Raw genomic sequence first — 17,968 nt, forward strand, 5'->3', positions numbered from 1 at the left:
TAAATTTTGATACAAATGTATCAGTACATAAGTTTCAGTACAAATGTATCAGTACATAAGTTTCGGTAATAATGTAGCAGTACATAAGTTTCGGTAAGATTGCATCGGTACATAAGTTTCGGTACGAATGCATCGGTACATAAGTTTCGGTACGAATGCATCGGTACATAAGTTTCGGTACGATGTATTGGTACATAAGTTTCGGCACGATGTATCAATACATAAGTTTCGGTATGATTGCATCCGTACATAAGTTTTGGTACGATGTATCGGTACATAAGTTTCGGTACGATTGCATCGATATATAAGTTTCAGTAAGATGTATTGGTCCAAAGTTTCGGCACGATGTATCGGTACATAAGTTTCGGTACGATTGCAACAATACATAAGTTTCGGTAGGAATGCATCGGTACATAAGTTTCGGTACGAATACATCGGTATATAAAATTCTGTACGAATGTATGAGTACATAGTTTCGATACGATTGCATCGATACATAAGTTTCAGTACAAATGCGTCGGTACATAAATTTTGGTACGTATTTTCCAAAATGGCTTCAAACTCAAAAAAGTTATCAGGACGTTGATATTTCTAATGCAGGAATTTCTGATATCCTTCCAAGGTTGTTTTGGAGCCCTCTGTCTCATTTGGATCTTGGATCTATTTTTATAGATCTTTCCAACAACCGAATTATAAAAACAATTCCAAATTCAAGATTTGAGTTTCCCTCATCTTCCTTTAGTAAAGTGAATTTGAGTTGGAACCGATTGGAAAGTCCAGTCCCTTCATTCCTTTCCACAGCGATATCTCTAGATCTCTCCAACAATAAGCTTTCAGGGTTAATTTCTTTCGTGTGTCCAAAGACTCCGAACAAGGTTAGTTGTTTAGCCTTTCTTGATCTCTCAAGCAACAATTTGTACGAACAACTTCCTAATTGTTGGACACGTTTTGAAAATCTTGCATTTCTTGATTTGAGTGATAATGCTCTTTTTGGAAATATACCCAAATGCATCAACAATTTGACTAAAAAAGGAAGTTCAAGTATAACTATCTATCATATCTATAATAGCTCAATTGGTGGACAAGGTTATTTTGAGGAAGCATCCTTGATATGGAAAAGCAAAATGTCCAAATACAAAAGTACTTTGGTGCTTGTAAAGAGTACTCATCTGTCGAGTAACCAATTAACGGGGGAGATTGCTACGGAAATCACTGATCTTGTGGGGTTGGTTAGCTTAAACCTATCAAGAAACAATTTAACAAGTCAAATAACTCCAATGATCGGAAAATTGGAGTCCTTACAGTCCCTTGAACTGTCAAGAAACCACATATATGGCGGAATACCAACAAGCCTTTTTCAAATATATGATCTTGGTGATTTGGACTTGTCAAACAACAACCTGTCTTAAAAGATTCTAATGGGGACTCAGCTCCAAACCTATGATCCATCTTATTTCGCTGGATATCCTCTGCTTTGTGGAATTCCACTTCAACAGTTATCCTCTCCTGAAGAATCAAGTCCAAAGGAGCAACCAATGTTTGGGGATCAAGTTAAAGAAAATGATGGGCTTATACCACAGGGTTTTACTTGAGTTTGGTGCTTGGTTTTGCTATTGGATTTTGGGGAGTTGTGTAGGAGTTTGATATTCATCAGGTCATGGAGATACACATACTACAAGTTCTTGAACTGTGTGTACGATTGGCCTTATGTGAGGGTTGCGTTGATCAGGCGACAAGGAATGATTGATGGGTAAACTATAAGTACTCTTCCACATAATGAATAATATTATTACAGTTTTGAGTCTATTAATACGATTGGCTAAGTGCACTTTTATACAGAGAACTGCAGTATAATGATATGGCATCATTGCCATCATGGTTAATATCATTTTGGTCTCTACAATTATCTTTAAATTATGACTAATATATGTTGTGGGTTTTTTTAATCTTTTTAGCTCGTGCATCTACCATTGGTAAGCAATGCTCCCTTTAAACTGGAGAAGAAGGAGATTGAAGAGTGCAATTTGAAGTTATAATTTAGTGAAAGTGTTGTGTTTAATTTAGTGGCCTTTTTGTTTTTGCAATGACGTTACTTAGATTATCTTTGAGGGGTTAATTAGGTTCTTTTCATCCTCCTTTGCTAAGTGTACCGGTTGATCAACAACAACAACAACAACAAAGCCTTTTCCCACTAAGTGGGGTCGGCTATATGAATCCTAGAACACCATTGCGCTCGGTTTTGTGTCATGTCCTCCGTTAGATCCAAGTACTCTAAGTCTTTTCTTAGGGTCTCTTCCAAAGTTTTCCTAGGTCTTCCTCTACCCCTTCGGCCCCGAACCTCTGTTCCGTAGTCACATCTTCGAACCGGAGCGTCAGTAGGCCTTCTTTGCACATGTCCAAACCACCGTAACCGATTTTCTCTCATCTTTCCTTCAACTTCGGCTACTCCTACTTTACCTCGGATATCCTCATTCACAATCTTATCCTTTCTCGTGTGCCCACACATCCGACGAAGCATCCTTATCTCCGCTACACCCATTTTGTGTACGTGTTGATGCTTCACCGCCCAACATTTTGTGCCATATAACATCGCTGGCCTTATTGCCGTCCTATAAAATTTTCCCTTGAGCTTCAGTGACCTACGACGGTCACACAACACGCCGGATGCACTCTTACACTTCATCCATCCAGCTTGTATTCTATGGTTGAGATCTCCATCTAATTCTCCGTTCTCTTGCAAGATAGATCCTAGGTAGCGAAAACGGTCATTTTTTGTGATCGTCGCTAGATTGCTCCAGTCATTAGTGTGGATAAGTATATAAATGGATAGAGATAGAAAAGCAAACACCAGATGTACGTGGTTCACCTATATTGGCTACGTCCATGAAATAGAGCGGTTCTCATTAATTGTGAAGGGTTTACACAAGTACATAGGTTCAAGCTCTCTTTTAGTGAGTACTAGTGAATGATTTAGTACAAATGACATTAGGAAATATTGTGGGAAAATGATCTCGTAATCACGAAACTTCTAAGTTCCGGAGTGTGGCATCGTCTTGACTTGCCTTATCTGTCTCGTAGGTAGATGTGGCATCTTCTCTGGAAGTACTTTTCCTCCATCCAGGGGTGGTATCTTTAACTGGTGGAGATGCACAAGGTAATGTATCAATTTCACTTGAAGCTTACTTGTAGTTTCAGGCTTGGTCAAGCGCGATACAAACCATGTAGTAGGAGTCCTCCAAGTCGCCGAGCTAGGGGATCTGCTGAAAGAGGTGACAGACAAGGTAATTAATCAGAGCTCTAAGCAATCAGTCCCAGATCAGAACTTTGATTTCGAGTTCCGGCTGATTGTTCACATTTTCCCTATCTTGCAAGCAGCATGAAGGATAAAGAGAAGAAAAATGAGAAGAGATGATATGAGATACTTTTGCTTTTGAAGAAGTAACTTTCCACAGGCTTATTCTTGAACTGGGCTGAAGGGTTTTCTGGTTTCCTCCAGAGTATAAGGCCGACTGAAGAATTTGAGGGTCAAAACAAGTCCATCAAATCTATAGTACGTTCGACCCTGCTGATATGGGATACTTTTGCTTTTGACAGAGTAGTGGATATATCGGCACGTGTGCTGTTACGCTTGTCTCCACATGCTTCCTTGTATCCTTCTCACTTGCCCTATATGTTCCTCAGGCAGATGCGGTATCTTCCCTGGAAGCATAAGATGTTGAAGATGAGTACTCGAGAGCAATGCCAGGTAAGTAATCAAGTAAGGGGTTCCAGGCAGTCAGTTACTGATTGGAAACTTGATTCCAAGTGCTGACTGATTGCTCTCTTTCTCCTTGTCTTGCAGGTAAGAACAAGGCCAAAGGAAAAGACAGGGAAAAAACATGATATGGGATACTCTTGCTTTTAACCCTGATGATATGAGATATTCTTGCTCTAGTATAGCTTGTTTGCAGAGGTATTATCGGGGGGAAAGAAAGCTGAATATTTCGAAAGGCTTCTTTGGGAGTGCCCTCTCAGATATGAGGAAGGGTTGATCATTTTGGCAGGTCTGTCTGTCTGTTGGGGATGGAGGTCAACATATATAGGAGTCTCCCTAACACCAAGTAGTAATGCTATTCCTTTACCCTGCTTGGTCATAACACGGTACTGGGAGCTGCCAGCTTCACATGTTTTAACGCTGTCAGAGCACTTTGAAAAAGTGGTCTGTGGTATCTGGAAAGCTGATGTTGCGTGTAAAGATTACAGACAAGCTTTATCCAAGAAGATCCGGGTCTTGAAGTTGGGAAAGTGGTGCCTCTTCGGTTTTCGAACAAGCAATCCTGTCGGAGATCTGGCTCTCGAGATTCAGAGAACGTTGCCTTTTCGATTTTTGAGAAAGCAATCCTGCTAGGGGCTGGCTCTCGAGATTCGGAGAGCGGTGTCTCTTCGATTTTTGAGAAAGTAATCATGTTGGGAGTCTGGCTCTCGAGATTCAGAGGGCGGTGCCTCTTCGATTTTGGAGCAATCAACCTTGTTGGGAGTGTTTTCTCGAATGTGAGAAAAGGTTGGGCATGTTTGCTAGTCTATCTTGCCACGAAGCACAGAGGTTGACACACAGGGACTTTCCAATTATCCAGCAGTGGTACTGTTCCTTTACCCTTGTGGGTAGTAATATGGTAGCTAGACCTTCAAAATTTATGTGTCTAAACTTTGTTAGTGCTGTTTCTTTGCAATTCTTTTACCCTTCTTGGTCAGAGCGGTGTAGTGGGAGCTGTAAGCTTCACGTGTCTCAACTTTGTCAGAGAACTTTGGCAAAGTTATCTATGGTACCCATGAGCTAATGTTGCGTGTGGGAAGTGGGTGATTGAACAGTAAGATTCATGTGCTTTCTACTTCACCAAAAATCTTCGACATAATGCCCATAATTTCCGCAAAGCTGACAGGTGCTGACAAGGCTGGAAAAGTAGGTGCCTCTTCGATTTATGAGATCAGCCCTCGTGGTCTCTGAGCAGCCCAGCTTTTGAGAAAGCAAGTGCCTCTTCGATTTCTGAGATCGGCCTTCGTGGTCTTTGAGCAGCCCAACTTTTGAGAAAGCAAACGTCTCGTGGTCTCTGAGCAGCCCAGCTTTTGAGAAAACAAACGCCTCTTCGATTTCTGAAGCTCCGTCGAGTGCAGATTTTTATAAAGGTTGTCATTAAGTTCTAAAGCACACTTGAATCTCCACCAGTAGAAGCTCCATTCTTGCACTTCTAAGATCTTGATTTGTCCGACCTCTTCTCTCTTCAACACCTTTGAAAATGTCTGGCCCCTCCGACCGTCGTTTTGACTTGAACCTTATTGAAGAGGCAGCCCCGCCTTCTCCAGACAACATATGGCGCCCATCCTTCGTCTCCCCTACTGGTCCTCTTACCGTTGGGGATTCCGTGATGAAGAATGATATGACTGCTGCGGTAGTGGCCAGGAACCTTCTCACTCCCAAAGATAACAGACTACATTCCAAACGGTCTGATGAGTTGGATGTTGAGGATTCTCCGGCTCTCAGTGTTCAATGTGCATGTTCTGTGTCTAACATGGCCCAACTCCTATTTGCTCGAACCCGCCAAGTTGAATCATTGGCGGCTGAAGTGATGAGTCTCAAACAGGAGATTAGAGGGCTCAAGCATGAGAATAAATAGTTGCACCGGCTCGCACATGACTATGCTACAAACATGAAGAGGAAGCTTGACCAGATGAAGGAATCTGATTGTCAGGTTTTACTTGATCATCAAAGATTTGTGGGTTTGTTCCAAAGGCATTTATTGCCTTCGTTTTCTGGGGCTGTACCGCGTAATGAAGCTCCAAATGATCAACCTCTGCTGCCTCCTCCTTCTAGGGTTCTGTCCAGTACTAAGGCTCCAAATGATTCCCCTCCAGTGCCTGCTCTTTCTGGGGCTCTACCGACTGCTGAGACTTCTCCTAAGCAACCTTTGTGAAGGCTCCCTCTTATTTGTTTATTTTGACAAGAGGCGAAGAAAGCTATGAGAGAAGCTAAGTTAGTGGCTTATGACGATATGTATAAGCGACTAGATACCAAAGAAGGAGAGTTGGATATCTATAAACTAGCTAGAGCAAGGGAAAAGAAGACAAGGGACCTAAACCAAGTGAGGTGCATCAAGGATGAGGATGGAAAGGTTCTTGCTACAGAGAACGCAGTTAAAGACAGATGGAAAGGTTATTTTCATAATCTTTTCAATGAAGGACATGAAATGAGTGCTTCTTTAGGGGAGTTGAGTAACTCAGAAGAGTGTAGAAATTACTCATTTTATCGTAGAATCCGGAAGGAAGAAGTGGTTGTAGCTTTGAAGAAGATGAAGCATAGAAAAGCAGTAGGCCCAGACGATATACCAATCGAAGTGTGGAAAGTTTTGGGAGAGACAGGTATAACATGGCTCACTGACCTTTTCAATAGGATTTTGAAAACGAAGAAGATGCCAAATGAGTGGCGAACGAGCACTTTGGTGCCTATCTACAAGAATAAGGGCAATGTACAAAATTGCATGAACTATAGGGGTATTAAGCTAATGAGTCATACAATAAAGCTCTGGGAGAGAGTCATTGAGCATAGATTGAGGCAAGAGACACGGGTTTCGGACAACCAATTCGGGTTCATGCCAGGGCGCTCAACCATGGAGGCAATCTATCTCTTACGAAGATTGATGGAAAGATATAGAGATGGGAAAAAGGATTTACACATGGTCTTTATAGATTTGGAAAAAGCCTATGATAGGGTCCCAAGAGACATTCTTTGGAGGATTTTAGAGAAGAAAGGAGTACGAGTAGCATATATCCAAGCTATACAGGATATGTATGAAGGAGCAAAGACTGCCGTAAGAACTCATGAAGGACAAACCGAAAGCTTTCCCATTACTGTACGATTACATCAAGGCTCATCTTTAAGTCCTTACCTTTTTGCGTTGGTAATGGATGAGTTAACATGACATATTCAAGATGATATTCCTTGGTGTATGCTTTTTGCAGACGATATAGTGTTAATAGATGAAACTCAGGAAGGGGTAAATGCAAATCTTAACCTTTGGAGAGAAGTGTTGGAATCTAAAGGTCTTCGCCTAAGCCGATCAAAGACAGAATATATGGAGTGCAAGTTCAGTGCAAATTGAGGCCAAAACGAGTTAGGGGTGAGGATCGGAGATCAAGAAATACCATAGAGCGACCGTTTCCGTTACCTAGGATCTATCTTGCAAAAGAACGGAGAATTAGATGGAGATCTTAACCATAGAATACAAGCTGGATGGATGAAGTGGAAGAGTGCATCCGGCGTGTTGTGTGACCGCCGTATGTCACTGAAGCTCAAGGGAAAATTTTATAGGACGACAATAAGGTCGGCAATGCTGTATGGCACAGAGTGTTGGGCGGTGAAGCATCAACACGTGCACAAAATGGGTGTAGTGGAGATAAGGATGCTTCGTTGGATGTGTGGGTACACGAGAAAGGATAAGATTAGGAATGAGGATATCCGGGGTAAAGTAGGAGTAGCCGAAATTGAAGGAAAGATGAGAGAAAATCGGTTACGGTGGTTTGGACATGTGCAAAGAAGGCCTACTGACGCTCCGATTAGAAGATGCGACTATGGGACAGAGGTTCAGGGGCGAAGGGGTAGAGGAAGAGCTAGGAAAACTTTGGAAGAGACCTTAAGAAAAGACTTAGAGTACTTGGATCTCACAGAGGACATGACACAGGACATAACACAATGGCGTTCTAAGATTCATATAGCCGATCCCACTCAGTGACTTGGATTTTCCAAGTCTCCAACCGGGAAGTTTTCCTCACTCGGGAAATGAAGGGAACACTACCTCAACCTACATGCTCCACTCACAAAGCTTCAATATACAAGCTTCAACAAAAGAAAATTCAAGAACTTAGCGAAGAAGGCTTTGGTGTATTTAACACAATACGTTGAAATAAAGGAAAGCTTATTTATTGATATCCCCGATAAGTTACAAATATGTACATATACTTGAGTCAAAATAAACAAACAAGAGGGAGCCTTCACAAAGGTTGCTTAGGAGAAGTCTCAGCAGTCGGTAGAGCCCCAGAAAGAGAAGGCACCGGAGGGGGATCAGTCAGAGCCTCAGTACTGGACAGAACCCTAGATGGAGGAGGCATCAGAGGTTGATCATTTGGAGCTTCGTTACGCGGTACAGCCCTAGAAGACGAAGGCAATAAATGCCTTTGGAACAAACCCACAAATTTCTGATGATCAAGTAAAACCTGACCATCAGATTCCTTCATCTGGTCAAGCTTCCTCTTCATGTTTGTAGCATAGTCATGTGCGAGCCGGTGCAACTGTTTATTCTCATGCTTGAGCCCTCTAATCTCCTGTTTGAGACTCATCACTTCAGCCGCCAATGATTCAACTTTGCGGGTTCGAGCAAATAGGCGTTGGGCCATATTAGACACAGAACCTGCACATTGAACACTGAGAGCCAGAGAATCCTTAACAGCCAACTCATTAGACCGTTTGGAAAGTAGTATGTTATCTTTAGGAGTGAGAAGGTTCCTGGCCACTACCGCAGCGGTCATATCATTCTTCATCACGGAATCCCCAATGGTAAGAGGACCAGTAGGGGAGACGAAGGATGGGCGCCATATGTTGTCTGGAGAAGGCGGGGCTGCCTCTTTAACAAGGTTCAAGTCAAAATGACGGTTGAGGGGCCAGACATTTTCAAAGGTGTTGAAGAGAGAAGAGGTCGGACAAATTAAGATCTTAGAAGTGCAAGAATGAAGCTTCTACTGGTGAATATTCAAGTGTGCTTTTAAACTTAATGTCAGCCCCTATAAAAATCTGCACTCGACGAAGCTTCAGAAATCGAAGAGGCATTTGCTTTCTCAAAAGCTGGGCTGCTCAGAGACCACAATGGTCGATCTCAGAAATCGAAGAGGCGTTTGCTTTCTCAAAAGCTGGGCTGCTCAAAGACCACGAAGGCCGATCTCAAAAATCGAAGAGGCCTGCTTTCTCAAAAGCTGGGCTGCTCAGAGACCACGAGGGCCGATCTCAGAAATCGAAGAGGCACCTACTTTTCCAGCCTTGTCAGCACCTGTCACACGCACACTCAGCTTTGCGGAAATTATGGGCATTCTGTCGAAGATTTCTGGCGAAGTAGAAAGCACATGAATCGTACTGTTCAATCACCCACTTCCCACACGCAACAGTAGCTCATGGGTACCACAGATAACTTTGCCAAAGTTCTCTGACAAAGTTGAGACACGTGAAGCTTGCAGCTCCCACTACATCGCTCTGACCAAGTAGGGTAAAAGAATAGCAAAGAAACAACACTAACAAAGTTTAGACACATAAATTTTGAAGGTCTAGCTACCATATTATTACCCATAAGGGTAAAGGAACAGTACCATTGCTGGATAATTGGAAAGTCCCGATGTGTCAACCTCTGTGCTTCGTGGCAAGGTAGACTAGCAAACATGCCCAACCTTTACTCACATTCGAGAAAACACTCCCAACAAGATTGCTTGCTCCAAAATCGAAGAGGCACCGCCCTCCGAATCTCGAGAGCCAGACTCCCAACATGATTACTTTCTCGAAAATCGAAGAGAGGGTAAAGGAACAGTACCACTGCTGGATAATTGGAAAGTCCCTGTGTGTCAACCTCTGTGCTTCGTGGCAAGGTAGACTAGCAAACATGCCCAACCTTTACTCACATTCGGGAAAACACTCCCAACAAAATTGCTTGCTCCAAAATCGAAGAGGCACCGCCCTCCGAATCTCGAGAGCCAGACTCCCAACATGATTACTTTCTCAAAAATCGAAGAGACACCGCTCTCCGAATCTCGAGAGCCAGACCCCCAGCAGGATTGCTTTCTCAAAAATCGAAGAGGCATCGTTCTCCGAATCTCGAGAGCCAGATCCCCAACAGGATTGCTTGTTCGAAAACCGAAAAGGCACCACTTTCCCAACTTCAAGAGCTGGATCTCCTTGGATAAAGCTTGTCTGTAATCTTCACACGCAACATCAGCTTTCCAGATACCACAGACCACTTTTTCAAAGTGCTCTGACAGAGTTGAAGCATGTGAAGCTGGCAGCTCCCACTACCGTGCAATGACCAAGCAGGGTAAAGGAATAACATTATTACTTGATGTTAGGGAGACTCCTATATATGTCGACCTCCATCCCGAACGGACAGGCAGACCTGCAAAAATGCTTAACCCTTTCGAAATATTCAGCATTCTTTCCCCCTGATAATACCTCTGTAAACAAGCTATACTAGAGCAAGAATATCTCATATCATCAGGGTTAAAAGCAAGAGTATCCCATATCATGCTTTTTCCCTGTCTTTTCCTTTGGCCCTGTTCTTACCTGCAAGACAAGGAGAAAGAGAGCAATCAGTCAGCACTTGGAATCAAGCTTCCAGCTAGGAACTGACGGCCTGGAACCCCTTACCTGATTACTTACCTGGCATTGCTTTCGAGTACTCATCTTCAACATGTTATGCTTCCAGGGAAGATACCGCATCTGCCTGAGGAACATATAGGGCAAGTGAGAAGGATACAAGGAAGCATGTGGAGACAAGCGTAACAGCACACTTGCCGATACATCCACTACTCTGTCAAAAGCAAAAGTATCCCATATCAGCAGGGTCGAACGTACTATAGATTTGATGGACTTGTTTTGACCCTCAAATTCTTCAGTCGGCCTTATACTCTGGAGGAAACCAGAAAACCCTCCAGCCCAGTTTAAGAATAAGCCTGTGGAAAGTTACTTCTTAAAAAGCAAAAGTACCACATATCATATCTTCTCATTTTTCTTCTCTTTATCCTTCATGCGGCCTGCAAGATAGGGAGAATGTGAACAATCAGCCGGAGCTCTGATTGCTTACCTTGTCTGTCACCTCTTTCAGCAGATCCCCTAGCTCGGCGACTTGGGGGACTCCTACTACATGGTTTGTATCGCGCTTGACCAAACTTGAAACTGCAAGTAAGCTTCAAGTGAAATTGATACATTACCTTGTGCATCTCCACCAGTTACAGATACCACCCCTGGATAGAGGAAGAGTACTTCCAGAGAAGATGCCACATCTACCTATGAGACAGATAAGGCAAGTAAAGACGATACCACACTCCGGTACTTAGAAGTTTAGTGGTTACGAGATCATTCTCCCACAATATTTCCTAATGTCATTTGTACTAAATCATTCACTTGTACTCACTAAAGGAGAGCTTGAACCTATGTACTTGTGTAAACCCTTCACAATTAATGAGAACTCCTATATTCCGTGGACGTAGCCAATCTGGGTGAACCATGTACATCTTGTGTTTGCTTTCCTATCTCTATCCATTTATATACTTATCAACACTAATGACCGGAGCAATCTAGCGAAGATCACAAAAAGTGACCGTTTTCGCTACCTAGGATCTATCTTGCAAGAGAACGGAAAATTAGATGGAGATCTCAACCATAGAATACAAGCTGGATGGATGAAGTGTAAGAGTGCATCCGGCGTGTTGTGTGACCGTAGTAGGCCACTGAAGCTCAAGGGAAAATTTTATAGGACGACAATAAGGCCATCGATGTTGTATGGCACAGAATGTTGGGCGGTAAAGCATCAACACGTACACAAAATGGGTGTAGCGGAGATGAGGATGCTTCATGGGATGTATGGGCACACGAGAAAGGATAAGATTGGGAATGAAGATATCCGAGGTAAAGTAGGTGTAGCCAAAATTGAAGGAAATATGAGAGAAAATCGGTTCCGGTTGTTTGGACATGTGCAAAGAAGGCCTACTGACGCTCTGGTTCGAAAATGTGACTACGGGACAGAGGTTCAGGGCCGAAGGGGTAGAGGAAGACCTAGGAAAACTTTGGAAGAGACCCTAAGGAAAGACTTGAGTACTTGGATCTAATGGAGGACATGACACAAAACCGAGTGCAATGGCGTTCTAGGATTCATATAGCCGACCCCACTTAGTGGGAAAAGGCTTTGTTGTTATTGTTGTTGTATATGTACATATTTGTGACTTATCGGGGATATCAATAAATAGCTTTCCTTCATTTCAACGTATTGTGTTAAATACACCAAAGCCTTCTTCGCTAAGTTCTCTGAATTTTCTTTTGTTGAAGCTTGTATGTTGAAGCTTTGTGAGTGGAGCATGTAGGTTGAGGTAGTATTCCCTTAATTTCCCGAGTGAGGAAAATTTCTCGGTTGGAGACTTGGAAAATCCAAGTCACTGAGTGGGATCGGCTATATGAATCTTTGAACGCCATTGTGCTCGGTCCTGTGTCATGTCTTCCGTTAGATCCAAGTACTCTAAGTCTTTTCTTAAAGTCTCTTCCAAAGTTTTCCTAGGTCTTCCTCTACCCCTTCGGCCCTGAACCTCTGTCCCATAGTCGCATCTTCTAATCGGAGCATCAGTAGGCCTTCTTTGCATATGTCCAAACCACCGTAACCGATTTTCTCTCATCTTTCCTTCAATTTCGGCTACTCCTACTTTACCCCGGATATCCTCATTCCTAATCTCCGCTACACCCATTTTGTGTACGTGTTGATGCTTCACCGCCCAACATTCTGTGCCATACAGCATCGCCGGCCTTATTGCCGTCCTATAAAATTTTCCCTTGAGCTTCAGTGGCATACGGCGGTCACACAACACGCCGGATGCACTCTTCCACTTCATCCATCCAGCTTGTATTCTATGGTTGAGATATCCATCTAATTCTTCGTTCTTTTGCAAGATAGATCCTAGATAACGAAAACGATCGCTCTTTGGTATTTCTTGATCTCCGATCCTCACCCCTAACTCGTTTTGGCCTCCATTTGCACTGAACTTGCACTCCATATATTCTGTCTTTGATCGGCTTAGGCGAAGACCTTTAGATTCCAACACTTCTCTCCAAAGGTTAAGATTTGCATTTACCCCTTCCTGAGTTTCATCTATCAACACTATATCGTCTGCGAAAAGCATACACCAAGGAATATCATCTTGAATATGTCATGTTAACTCATCCATTACCAACGCAAAAAGGTAAGGACTTAAAGATGAGCCTTGATGTAATCTTACAGTTATGGGAAAGCTTTCGGTTTGTCCTTCATAAGTTCTTACGGCAGTCTTTGCTCCTTCATACATATCATTTATAGCTTGGATATATGCTACTCGTACTCCTTTCTTCTCTAAAATCCTCCAAATAATGTCTCTTGGGGCCCTATCATACGCTTTTTCCAAATCTATAAAGACCATGTGTAAATCCTTTTTCCCATCTCTATATCTTTCCATCAATCTTCGTAAGAGATAGATTGCCTCCATGGTTGAGCGCCCTAGCATGAACCCGAATTGGTTGTCCGAAACCCGTGTCTCTTGCCTCAATCTATGCTCAATGACTCTCTCACAGAGCTTCATTGTATGACTCATTAGCTTAATAACCCTATAGTTCATGCAATTTTGTACGTCGCCCTTATTCTTGTAGATAGGCACCAAAGTGCTCGTTCGCCACTCATTTGGCATCTTCTTCGTTTTCAAAATCCTATTGAAAAGGTCAGTGAGCCATGTTATACCTGTCTCTCCCAAAACTTTCCACACTTCGATTGGTATATCGTCTGGGCCTACTGCTTTTCTATGCTTCATCTTCTTCAAAGTTACAACCACTTCTTCCTTCCGGATTCGACGATAAAAAGAGTAGTTTCTACACTCTTCTGAGTTACTCAACTCCCCTAAATAAGCACTCATTTCATGTCCTTCATTGAAAAGATTATGAAAATAACCTCTCCATCTATCTTTAACCGCGTTCTCTGTAGCAAGAACCTTTCCATCCTCATCCTTGATGCACCTCACTTGGTTTAGGTCCTTTGTCTTCTTTTCCCTTACTCTAGCTAGTTTATAGATATCCAACTCTCCTTCTTTGGTATCTAGTCGCTTATACATATCGTCATAAGCCGCTAACTTAGCTTCTCTCACAGCTTTCTTCACCTCTTGCTTCGCTTTTCTATACCTTTCACCATTTTCATCGGTCCTATCCTTTTATAAGGTTTACAACATTCCTTCTTAGCCTTCACCTTTGTTTGTACCTCCTCATTCCACCACCAAGATTCCTTTTGGTGTGGGGCAAAGCCCTTGGACTCTCCTAATACCTCTTTTGCTACTTTTCGGATACAACTAGCCATGGAATCCCACATTTGGCTAGCTTCCCCCTCTCTATCCCACACACACTGGGTGATTACTTTCTCTTTGAAAATGACTTGTTTTTCTTCTTTTAGATTCCACCATCTAGTCCTTGGGCACTTCCAAGTCTTGTTCTTTTTTCTCACTCTTTTGATATGTACATCCATCACCAACAAGCGATGTTGATTAGCCACGCTCTCTCCTGGTATAACTTTGCAATCCTTACAAGTTATGCGCTCAAAACTCATTAAAGTTTCTGGACCTCTCTTACAATCATCTTGTCGGGCCATTTCCTAATCTTATAAAGTTTTTGTCGTTGAAAGATTTAGATCTCTCTGGCAATCAAGTAAGTGGAATAATTCCTGAAACTATTGGGAAAATGTCTAAGCTCGAGAGTATCGACCTTAGTATGAATCATTTGGAAGGGGTGATTTCCGAAAGCCATTTCTCACGACTTGCCAGATTGAAATATTTGGATTTGTCCTTTAACTCTCTAGTTTTAAACTTCCATTCGGATTGGATTCCTCCTTTCCAATTGGATTATATAATACTAGGTTCTTGCAAGGTAAGTCCAAATTTTCCACAATGGCTTCAAACTCAGAACTTTTATTCTAGACTTGATATTTCAAATGCTGGAATTTTCGATATCCTTCCAAGTTGGTTTTGGGGAGGAATGTCTCCTAATTTGGCCTTCATGAATCTCTCACACAATCAAATTGGAGGACCAATACTTGCAAATTTGACATTGGAGTTTGCATATTACCCTCAATTACATTTGATTTCCAACAAATTGGAAGGTCCAAACCCCTCATTTCTATCACAAGCGTCATTCCTCGATCTCTCAAATAATAATTTTTCCGGGCCGATTACTTGGTTGCGTGCACCTACCGCATCAAGTTTAACCTTTCTTAATCTTTCAAGTAACAATCTCTATGGACAACTTCCGATTTCTTGACATATTTGGACAATTTGGTCATGCTTGATTTGAGTTACAATGCTCTTTCTGGAAAAATTCCTGCCACAATAGGCTCCTTATTTCGGATGGAAACGCTGAAGTTAAGAAGCAACAGGTTTTTGGGAGAATGGCCTTGCTCCACTTGCCAAGTTTATCAACGACAAAAGGACCGAAGAGGTAGATGTGCCTCTTCCTTCAACATCATTCCTAGCAGCACTGGAGCCACCAAGGCCATTGGAAAGTCAGGTTTGAGAAAGCTACAACATATGAACAGATCAAGGTTGCACTTTACAACCATTCATACAAGTTTCTCAATGGCTTTCCAAACCATGCATTATTCCCATTTGTTACAAGAGAAAACATGACTTGGTGGCAAGGCTTTTTCCAGGTGATCTTCATGCTCAATGTCTCTTATGATTATTATATGCTCAATCTTCTAGGAGAGCCTATGAGAGTTGTAAATTTCACAAACTTTGCTCAAATTTGTAAAACTTGGGAGGCTTCTGTTTGCACCTAAAATGTGCACCATTTCACTTATTTAGGTCATTTGGGTAAAATATGACATTTGAATGATTAATGTGCAAGAAGGCTAACTTGGAAGATATTTAGCTATCAAGTGGGATAGTTTGGCATTAAAATAATGTTTTTCCCTTTTTATGTGGGTGGTAGAGGTTTGCCAAGAACTTTATTTAATCAAAACAAATGTTTGCTTATGGATTGGAAGATAACATGCAGACATGGACGTGGACATATGGATGAAACAAGTCACCTTGCTTCTTTTAAATGTTAGTTTATTGCAAGTGGTGGAGACATGTGGTGAAAACATGTGGTGGAGATACAAACTTGCTTATTTTAATATTATTTCACAATGCAAGCTGTAAAGGAGTTTCTTTCGGGCAAGTTCAATATTCTCAGCAAGGGCTCTTTCAGATCTCTATATAAAGAAGCAGAGGCAGAAAGATTAAGGACACTCAAACAACCAAGCAATCAACTCTACTCAAATTAGCTCATCAGCTTCCTTGTAGACATTTAGCTTTAGCCAAGCATCCATTGCTTTCCTTGTTTATTAGCTCTGCTGCTCACTAGTAGTATCGATCTCATTTGTAGTTTATATACAACTCTTTTTCAGTCATTTAAATTATAAGTTTTGGTACCATATATTGGGCCTCGTCTTTGGGCCTCACCCTTAAGCCCATGACAAATGTAAAAGGGGAGGGAGCCCTTATTCTATAAAATGGACTCGCCCTCACCCTCATTGGGGAGGCCTCACATCCAGAGAGAAACAAAGGGTCTCAGATCCATCCCTCACAACAATGGAGGGCAATACCATCTCAGCCAAACAGAGAGCAAAATGGCAAGGGTTGCATCCACGGAGAGCTCATTTGCCGATCTATTGTAATCCATACATTCATACAGTAAATGGAATCAACATCAGTGTGGACGTAGCCCAAACATTGGGGTGAACCATGATACATCTTTGTGTTCTTGAGCGTTTGTGTGATTCACGGCCGGATTTACGTTGGTCCAAGATCCTCCGGATTTTGTGCATCAACATTTGGCGCCGTCTGTGAGAAACGACACGAAAAGCTATGTCGGTTATCTTTCATTTTTTTATCAAACCTCCACCGTGAATCTGCACAACCCAAGAACCCAGAATCTCCCTCCTTGGGCTTTTCCAGAAAAACATTCACTAAACTCCTAAACTCAACCACAGTTTCTTCTCCCCCTCTTTCTACCCTTTCGTCAAGTCTCTGAAGCATTCGCTTCTTTGCGTGCTGCAGAAGACCTCCTGCTTCACTCACCTTCCCCGCTTCAATCCCCACCGCTTCAATCCCCACCGCATCGCATCGGGATTATCAGGTGCTCCCATGGCTTCCACACAGACGGATGCGCATGTTGCTGCTACAAAAACCCTCGGACCCACAGAGAGAGGAGAGTAGATCACAATCGGAGAATGGCTACCGCTCAAGCGACGCCCGACGGCGGCGGGCGCCAAGTATTGGAGTCTATGTACTCGATGATTGTGTTTGCATCTTGAGCTCATCTTTGTTTCTCCTCTAGATTTCTATTTCACCATAGAGTTCGGCAATCTATTTCTTGAGCATGTGTGTTTTCTTGGCATTGTTGTGCTCCTGAACAAGATCCTCCAGCTCTAATTGCTCCTCATCCTCACTTGTCCCACCTTTAAAGATGGTTGCCTTCAACCCGGCAGCATCCTCGCAGGATTCTGGCCTGCTGGAAAGATTGGCTATTTCACTATTTTTCTGCTCCAAAATTTCTTCCAGGTCTCGTACTGCAAGAATTAAATCAGAATTTGATTCTTGCGTCTTCTGGAGCTGTAAACGGAGATTGAAACTCAGACTTTAGTTTCTCACATTCCGCCTTGAAAGAATCTCGTTCGCCTGCGTTGAGCTCTGCGACGCCGCCACCGTCATCGACGTGTATCGGCTGATCCAGTACGACATCTCTGGTGCTCTTTTCAGATCTCAGCTCGCCAACCTCAACCACCATGCTGGCTCTTTGAACTTCGCTCCTGACTCTGATCTCTCCCGCACTGTCTTCATCATCCCTTTACACGAACTCAACATCTCATTCGTCACTGAATACAATACCCAGAAGCAGCCTCTTGGAGGTTTGCTGTTTTTGTTGTGGATTTCAGCCAAGGTTGCAAGATAGCCAACTGTGAAATCCCGTTCCTGGATTTCATTATTATAATCTACGTATTGGTATTACAGAGATTTCATATTATTTTTTTTGGGAAATTAATTATTTAAAATCCGTAGACCATTCGAGGTCACAATTTACATTGTTGAATAATTTCGAGACTACGAACGCATAGGCAAAAGCCGTTTGCGAGTTCGGATTATAACGGTA

At 42.5% G+C, this 17,968-nt stretch overlaps 1 pseudogene; it reads left to right on the top strand.

Annotated features, from left to right (window-relative positions):
• LOC126619950 (receptor-like protein EIX2) overlaps positions 1-17,968 on the top strand; it is a 79,694-nt pseudogene that overhangs the window by 23,799 nt on the left and 37,927 nt on the right.

Source organism: Malus sylvestris, chromosome 1 (genome assembly GCF_916048215.2).
Source record: "Malus sylvestris chromosome 1, drMalSylv7.2, whole genome shotgun sequence".
NCBI classification, from domain to species: Eukaryota; Viridiplantae; Streptophyta; class Magnoliopsida; order Rosales; family Rosaceae; genus Malus; species Malus sylvestris.